At 46.2% G+C, this 7,529-nt stretch overlaps 1 pseudogene; it reads right to left on the minus strand.

Moving 5' to 3' along the window:
- Positions 1 to 3,154: 3,154 nt before the first annotated feature.
- On the minus strand, positions 3,155 to 4,355 carry LOC138942826 (zinc finger protein 862-like; annotated as a pseudogene).
- Positions 4,356 to 7,529: the final 3,174 nt, after the last annotated feature.

A 7,529-nucleotide genomic window follows, 5' to 3' on the forward strand; every position in this document is an offset into this window, starting at 1 on the left:
CCTGGATGGTCCGGGCTGCTGCCGCCTTGTTGGCGGCTTTTAGTGGGCACTGCACCCACACGGTGCCCAGGCCGCGGGTTGGGAACTTTATGTCCCCAACCCGCACCTCTGTCGCCTCGCAGGCCCCCAGCCCAGCGATGGCCGCCGCTATGTCGGCAGCGGCGATGGACCGGTCCAGGCCCCGGAGCCTTAGCTCGGCCTTACGTATCGGCCGGGCGAGACGGACCCCCTCATCGCCGGCGAAGACCCGGCGGAGGTCGGCGTAGAGGGCATCTGCCCTCTGCGACGCCGTTGGCCCCTCCCTCTCGCCCGACCCGGCCAGCTCGACGATCATGGCCCCGGTCGCCGCCTCTCGGACCCGGAAGGAGTCTATTCCCAATTTCGGGAGATCGATCTCCCTCCGGGCCCTGGCCATGGTCGCCTGGTATGCCCCGTCGGCGCACGTTATAGTGACCGCCGCCGACCGGGGCACCCTGCGCCTCGAGGCATCGCCTCGCTGGCGCCTCCTCTTCCGCTTCCGCCCCCCAGCGCGCTGGGTGGGCGGTGCCGCTCCTGCGGCTTTTCCTCCGGCCGGGGGTTGGGCCGCCTGAGCGGCCCTCCCCCGAGCCGTCCCCCCCCTCCGCCCCACAACCCTCGACCAGGATTCGTCCTGGCGAGGGACTGCGGGGGGGAGGGGAGGGAACCCCCGATCCCTAGCCACCGGCCTGGGATCGCTGGGGGGGGGGCGGGGCTCTGCCCCGCCCCCCCGGGGTAGCCGGTGCGCCGCGAGGCGCGGGTGGCGGGGGCCTCGTGCCCCCGCCCCCCGCCGCGCCGCGCGACTTCTTCCGCTTCCTCCTCTTCCTCCCCTGCCCCGGCGCCGAAACGCCGGCAGGGGGGAGAGGCGGGAAGTCTCTCCCGGGCGGTCGACCGGCCATGGGTGTGGGCCCCCTAGGGAGTCCGCCCCGGCCCAATGCCGCCCGCATGTCGACGAGGGTGTTGATCTGCTCCGTGTACCATGCGTACCAGGCACGCTCACCCTCGCCGACTATCCCCGGCGGGTAGCTCACGGGGAGCGGCGCAGAGGAACCCCCCAGGGGGGGCCTCATCACCGCCGATCCCCGGCCACCCGCCGACGTTGGGGACCGCAGTCCCGTTCCCCCCCTCGGGGGGGACGTTGGGGACCCCTGTCCCCTACCCCCCCCGAAGAACGTTGGGGACGTACATCCCTTTCCCCCCCCTGTGGAACGTTGGGGACGTAGGTCCCTTCCCCCCCCCAACGTTGGGGACCCCAGTCCCGTCCTCCCGGCTGGACGCTCCACCCTCACCGGGGCGTCCAGCCTTTCCACCGACTTCACCCGGGGCGCCCCCCGCCTTTTGCGGGGGGACCCCCCGGGCGAGCCGGGGAGAGCCAACTGGAGGGAAGGCTTGGCGGCCCGCACCGCCGCCAACTCCCTCCGGAGCTCGCTGACCTCTTTTCGGAGGTCAGCGTTGCGGTCTCCGAGGGACTTAATGTCCCTACGGAGAGCCGCCAGTTCCCCCTCCCCCTCAGCTTGCTGGGCCCTTTTTACCAGGGTGTCAGTCGCCACCCTGGTCAGGACCGCGTCCCGCCTCAGGCCCCGCAGGAGATCGCCCTTCAGGTTGCCGGAGATGACGGCTATTCTCTCGATCTCCCCCGCCGCCTCCAGGACGCGCGCCGCGATGTCCGGAGTGGGGGCCAGCCCCATCTCCTCCTCGCACTCTCCCTGATAGGCCCGCAGATCCCTATTAAGCGGCGGGACGGGGGTGTCCTTCGACAGGGCTTCTTGGGCCCTTTCCTCCCTTTCCCTCTCTTTTTTGAGGGCCCTTTCCGCCTCTTTCTTCTCGCGGAGGCCCACAAATTTACCCGTGGTGGGTGGTCGCCCGCGACCTCGCTTCTTGGGGAGGTCCTCCTCCCTCACCTTCTCCTCCCCCTCGGGGGACATATACCCCTCCGTATCCTCGCTGGCGATCGAGGTCCGTGAGGAGGGGGCGGGGGTGGCGCAGTTGCTGCCCCCCCGCGAAGAGCTCTTCCCCTCTCTTTCGAGCGGGCGAGACTCCTGTCCCTGCCCGTTCCGTCCCGGCTGTATGGGTGTGCTCTCGCCGAGTGCGAGCGCGCCCGGGCCCCCGGCTTCGATGAAGCCGGGCCCGGACGACCCCCACCCCGCGAGCCCGCCCTGCTCTCTCTATCTTCGGCGATAGTATGCTCGCCGGGGGCGCTCGTCGGCAACGCCCCCGGTGGCCCGTCGTGGGATGACGACGAGGGGGGAACCGGGACTGTATCCCCCCCCCGGCCGCTGTGGGTTCCGAGGCCCACTGCGGCGGTAAGGTTTTTATCCTGACTTGTACTCATCATTTTGTATCAAGTGGATGGTTTAATTTCGGTGTTTTCCTTCACCTAGGTCGGTTGGCTTCATCACGCCTGACGAGCCCGACCTGCCCGGGATTTTTTACCGAGGTTACCTACCTCTCCTCCTCGCTCGATCTCTCCATCCCTTTCCGTTCACACCCCCTCCCCCCCTTCCCTCGAAACCCCAATACCCTCCCCACCCATCCCCAGTACCCACACACACCCCAAATACCCCCCTCAACCCACACAAACCCCCAGAAAAATAAACCCCAATAACCCCCCAATAACCCCCCATAATATCCCAATACCATCCAATAAAAACATTCATCCAAAAATAAAGAAAAATAATGAAGAAACACACGACGATCGAGTTGGTGCACTCTTAGACCCCTTCCAGGAATGGAAGGGGAGCCCCTCCACCACGACAAGGTGGTGCACCATCGGAGGGGAGGTCAATATTACCTACGCGCAAAGCAACACAAGTTAAATCTTTAATTTTAATTTTTGCTTCATCAAAAAGAGCGATTTTGGGATCTAAAAAAACTAATTGTTCAAAAAAAGTGTCTTTATATGGTAATCGTTTTAACATTTCGCGAACTGCCATCTTATAAAATTCTAAACACGTTAATCTAATTTCTTTCGCGCACTCTAATGATACTGTTAATAAAAAGTGTTCACATTCGGGCCCGACATATATATTATTTAGGTGTTGGATATAATTTTCATTGTCTACATTTAAAGTAACAATTTCTTTCAAAGCCTCCGGAGTCAAAATTTTGAACAATTTGCCGAATTATTTGCTGACTACTTTCAAACAATCTATGTATTAAAATTTCACGTGATTGAAATAAAGCATTAAAAGTGTTGAAGAAATTTAACGAATATTTTAAAAATAATAAATATGCTTTAATAAAATCATCATTTAACTGGGATAAAATAATTTCTGCAGATTTTAATTTGTCTTCAGTTACTGCCAAAATAAAATAATTTCTTAAAACTTCCCAATTATCTAGTACTCTAATCACGCAATGTTGTAAAACAAGCCATCTTGTATTCGATAATTTCAAAATTTTATTTTTTTCTACATTAAAAAACTCTTGAAATTCAGTTAAAATAGCACATCTCTTTGCACTGCCCGAAATATAAGTAGCAATACCTCTAATTAAACTTTCGCAAGATTGTGGCAATTTCTCGCAAGCTTTACTAGCTATAATGGCAGACGAATGACAAATACAATTTAACATTACTACACCCGGTATCTCTGATTGTAAACGTGAAAAAAAAGAATTATTGCATCCAATCATTACAGATGCATTATCACTTGCCATACCAAATATATTTTTAATAGAAATCTGCTTTTTATTTAAAACTTCTTTAAAAGATTCGTAAATTTTATTAGCTGAACAATCCGTAGCATTTAAAGATATTAAGTCTAATAATTGCGTTTAACTTTATCATCCGGTGAGAAAAATTGTACAAGAACACACATAATTTTTAAATCTGAAATATCCGTGCTTTCATCAATTAAAATTTAAAATCTACGTGTTTGCAAAATATCAATTATTTTTTCAGTTTCGCGTCTTGCAATTACATTTTTAACAACGTTAGTGCACTTTTTTCGGCCCAGTGAAAGATCGTGCACAATTTTAGAATCTATACAAATATTTTTTAATAAAGGAATTAAATGATCTGCAGTATAAAAAGCAATATTATGTTCCGAAAAAAATGCTGCTAATTTTATTTCCGCGCGTTTAACTTTATCACTATGCAGACCATTGTTATTATTATAATCGGGGCTTTGAAGATTTACTTTAACTATATGTTTGGCCCTTTGCGAATGCCGTATTAAATCTGTTTTGCTATATCTGATGGTAGTATTGCATAAATTGCAAAAAGCTTTATTTTCGGTTGGATGGGGAGCCAACCATCCTTTAAAATTATCTTCATCTAGCCACGCATTAACAAAACGTCTTTCTTTCTTAATGGCTCCTTTTTTGTTTTTATCCTCCATACTAATAAAAAAATAATATCTATTTATTATTACTTACCTAGCCTATGCTTAGCCTCCTCTGGAACCCGCCAAAACTTTCGCGCCTAATTGCCCTTGTGTGCACATTACATACTAACTATAAACGCCATCGCTGGATTTCTCTACCACTGCGCTGCGCATGCGCGAAAAAAGCGTCCCCGAGAACAACACTGATCGACGCAAGAGCGCGGATAAGGTCCTGAAAGCGTGCATGATTGGATGATATCATGACGCGATGCTGGTTAGATTGATAGGACAGGCTTCGGGATTGGGTTAAGGCCGCGTACAAGAGAGAAAAGGAAGAGAGAGAGAGAACACTAAGGAGAAGGGTCAGAGTGAGTGAGATGCTGTTGAGGAGATTGCGTAAAAGTCGCGATATTTTCTGAACAGCGAGTAATATCGCTAACCGCCGCGAGTGTCAATAATTATTATAATATTGAATAGTCACGCAGTCGGCAAAAATATACACGAAGAAGCGAGAAGCGAGTCTCGAGACCGAAATTCGACTCTAGACACGCGCACGTTAATATATCCGCTATCGCGATACGCGACGAGTTAATGTGCGGGAACTGTGTCATTAAGCCAATTTACGAATAAAGCAGATATATGTATTTATTTCAATTACGAAAGTGTCTATCTCTATCATCAATAACCTCCGTGAGCTACTCAGGCGAAGCCCGAATTCCCAAATTCCTCCCGGCAAACGATCCCAACTACTGTGCCTCTCCGGAAGCACAACACTTTTGCCTTTTAATATACAATCATTTCGAAAATTAAACGTTTATTAAGAAACCCAGTTAAAATCATAATTAGTCTCCACTCTATGATCTGTAATGACAGAACGACTCGCTGTATTTCTTCTTATATGATTTCGGTGTTCAGAAATTCTCGTATGTAATTGTCTTCTGGTTTGTCCGACGTAACACGCAGTGAAATTTAGGCAATTCGATTTACAGATTACATTATTCAAAGCAGATTTTGGACACTTGTCTTTTTGTGCTTTGATAAAATTTCCCATCTTGTTAAGATCAAAAAAGGAAAGTCTAACGTTCAAATCTTTAATAATCTTTCTAAACTGTTTGGACACTCCATGCACATACAGGATCGTAAAATAAGAAACAGACTCATCGTTCTGGTTTTCATTTGAGTTAACCCTATTAGAATTTACATTGTTAACCAAAGTTTTTAAACGTTCATAGAAAATTCGGAACACGAAGTCTAAAGGATAATTATTATTTAATAAAATTCTAATGACCAAATCAACATTTTTCGTATGGAAGGAAGGATGGGAGAGATAGAAAACTCTATCTATAAGACCAATAACCGTGCCTCTCTTTTGGCAACGGGGATGCAGGGATAAAAAATTCAAATATCTTCCAGAGAATGTTTATGGCACCAATCAAACAATACAGTTATTATTGAGAATTAAAGTTATGTCAAGAAAATTAAGTTTATCACTAACATCAACCTCCATCGTAAACTGAAGTTGGGGGTGGAAAAAATTAAAGGTGTCTAATGTTTAAAAAGGGAAGGAGTGCTACGGCGAATGCTACGTCATCTACAAATCTAAGGAAGAAAGGAGGTTTGAACTTCAATGTCTCAAGTGCTCTGGTCCTACATCATCCACAAATCTAAGGAAGAAATGAGATTTGAACTTCAATGTCTCAAGTGTTCTGGTCTCTAAATCCTGGAGAACAACATCTGCTATTATAGGTGAAAGTGAAGAGCCCATAGGCGTTCCAAAAATTTGCTGATAAAGAACTCCATTAAAACCAAAGAACATTGAATTTAAAACCAGTTTAATAGCTAAAATGAATTCCGATTCGGAGATTATACCATTAAATTTAATGTGATCCCATCTGCTGGAAACATTATCTATAGCTAAATCGATATAAGTAAAATAGATATTAGTAAAAAGTGAAATAAGGTCTAAAGAAATAAAATTGAAGTTGTTATTAATATAAAAATTAGAAAGTTTTTTAACTAATTCAAAGCAATTGGCTGTCACATGGCTGTCAGGCTTAGGAAAACTTTTTACATTAATTCTGTATAAAAAGGAGGCTATGTAAGTAATATAGCGGGCTATTTATCGAGGAAACTATAATTCTCAAAGGATAACCAGGTTTGTGTATCTTTGAGAGACCATAGGCTCTCGATAATACTCCATCACTAAAAAGTAGAGACTGATATTTTTCATCTAGTTAACAAGTCTCATAAACACGTGGAGAATTTTTTGGTCAAAAGAATACTTTAAATTTGCAGACAGATACCGAATGCTTGCCGGAGACATATTTCGGAGCAATAGATAAACTTCCAAAGTTTTGAATTTTATGTGTTTCGCCGTTTAATTCTTTATTATACTTTAGATTATAACACTGATGTCGATTGTTTTGTTTTTGTAATAAGCGTTTGTTTTTCCATACGATCTTTTATTTATTTATATCTATATGCGTCCCTACGTGATATTTTTGTACACATACTTGTTTGTATTTACTTTTGGTTTGGGACTTTGCTTCTCGATGGCTGCGTTCCAAAAGCACGCTTACGCGCTGAAAGCGTGTTCTATCTTTGTTATTTATGGAAAGTTAAACGAGGATAAAGTAGGTTCATAGCATTAAAACGTGCTCCTAGAACGAACAGATGGCTCGTCTTAATTCTTACATACACGTCATTGTTTTCCGACATGTCTTCGTGACTAATTTATTGTGACATATACATTGTGACCCCAGTAAAACAGCTACGTCATATCCACGTCGAATCCATATAATTTACGTGGACTACGTGGATGCAGATTTATCCACGAATTATTCACATGGATGCAACATTCTTTTTTCATCACTACATCGAAGTACTTTATCATCGAAATATCAATTTAGATTTCATGTGGATGTTTCTACTGAAAATTATAATTGATTAATCAAGATATACTGTCTTTATCGCAATGTGATTTTTAATGAATAATCAATTTATGAATATTTTGATCTCTGTACATACTACAGATGAGGTAAATTTGTATTGAACAAGACAATATTACTCTATGGGAAAAGGAAACATAGTGATAATAACAATTACAGAAAATGAAGCATTAAAATAATTTTATTCTGATCGGCAATGCCAGAAACAATAATTCCTCTCTTGTATAAAGATAAGTTACAA

Source organism: Polyergus mexicanus, unplaced genomic scaffold, assembly GCF_030449975.1.
Source record: "Polyergus mexicanus isolate NDT 795.1 unplaced genomic scaffold, iyPolMexi1.0 SCAF_24, whole genome shotgun sequence".
Lineage (NCBI taxonomy): Eukaryota > Metazoa > Arthropoda > Insecta > Hymenoptera > Formicidae > Polyergus > Polyergus mexicanus.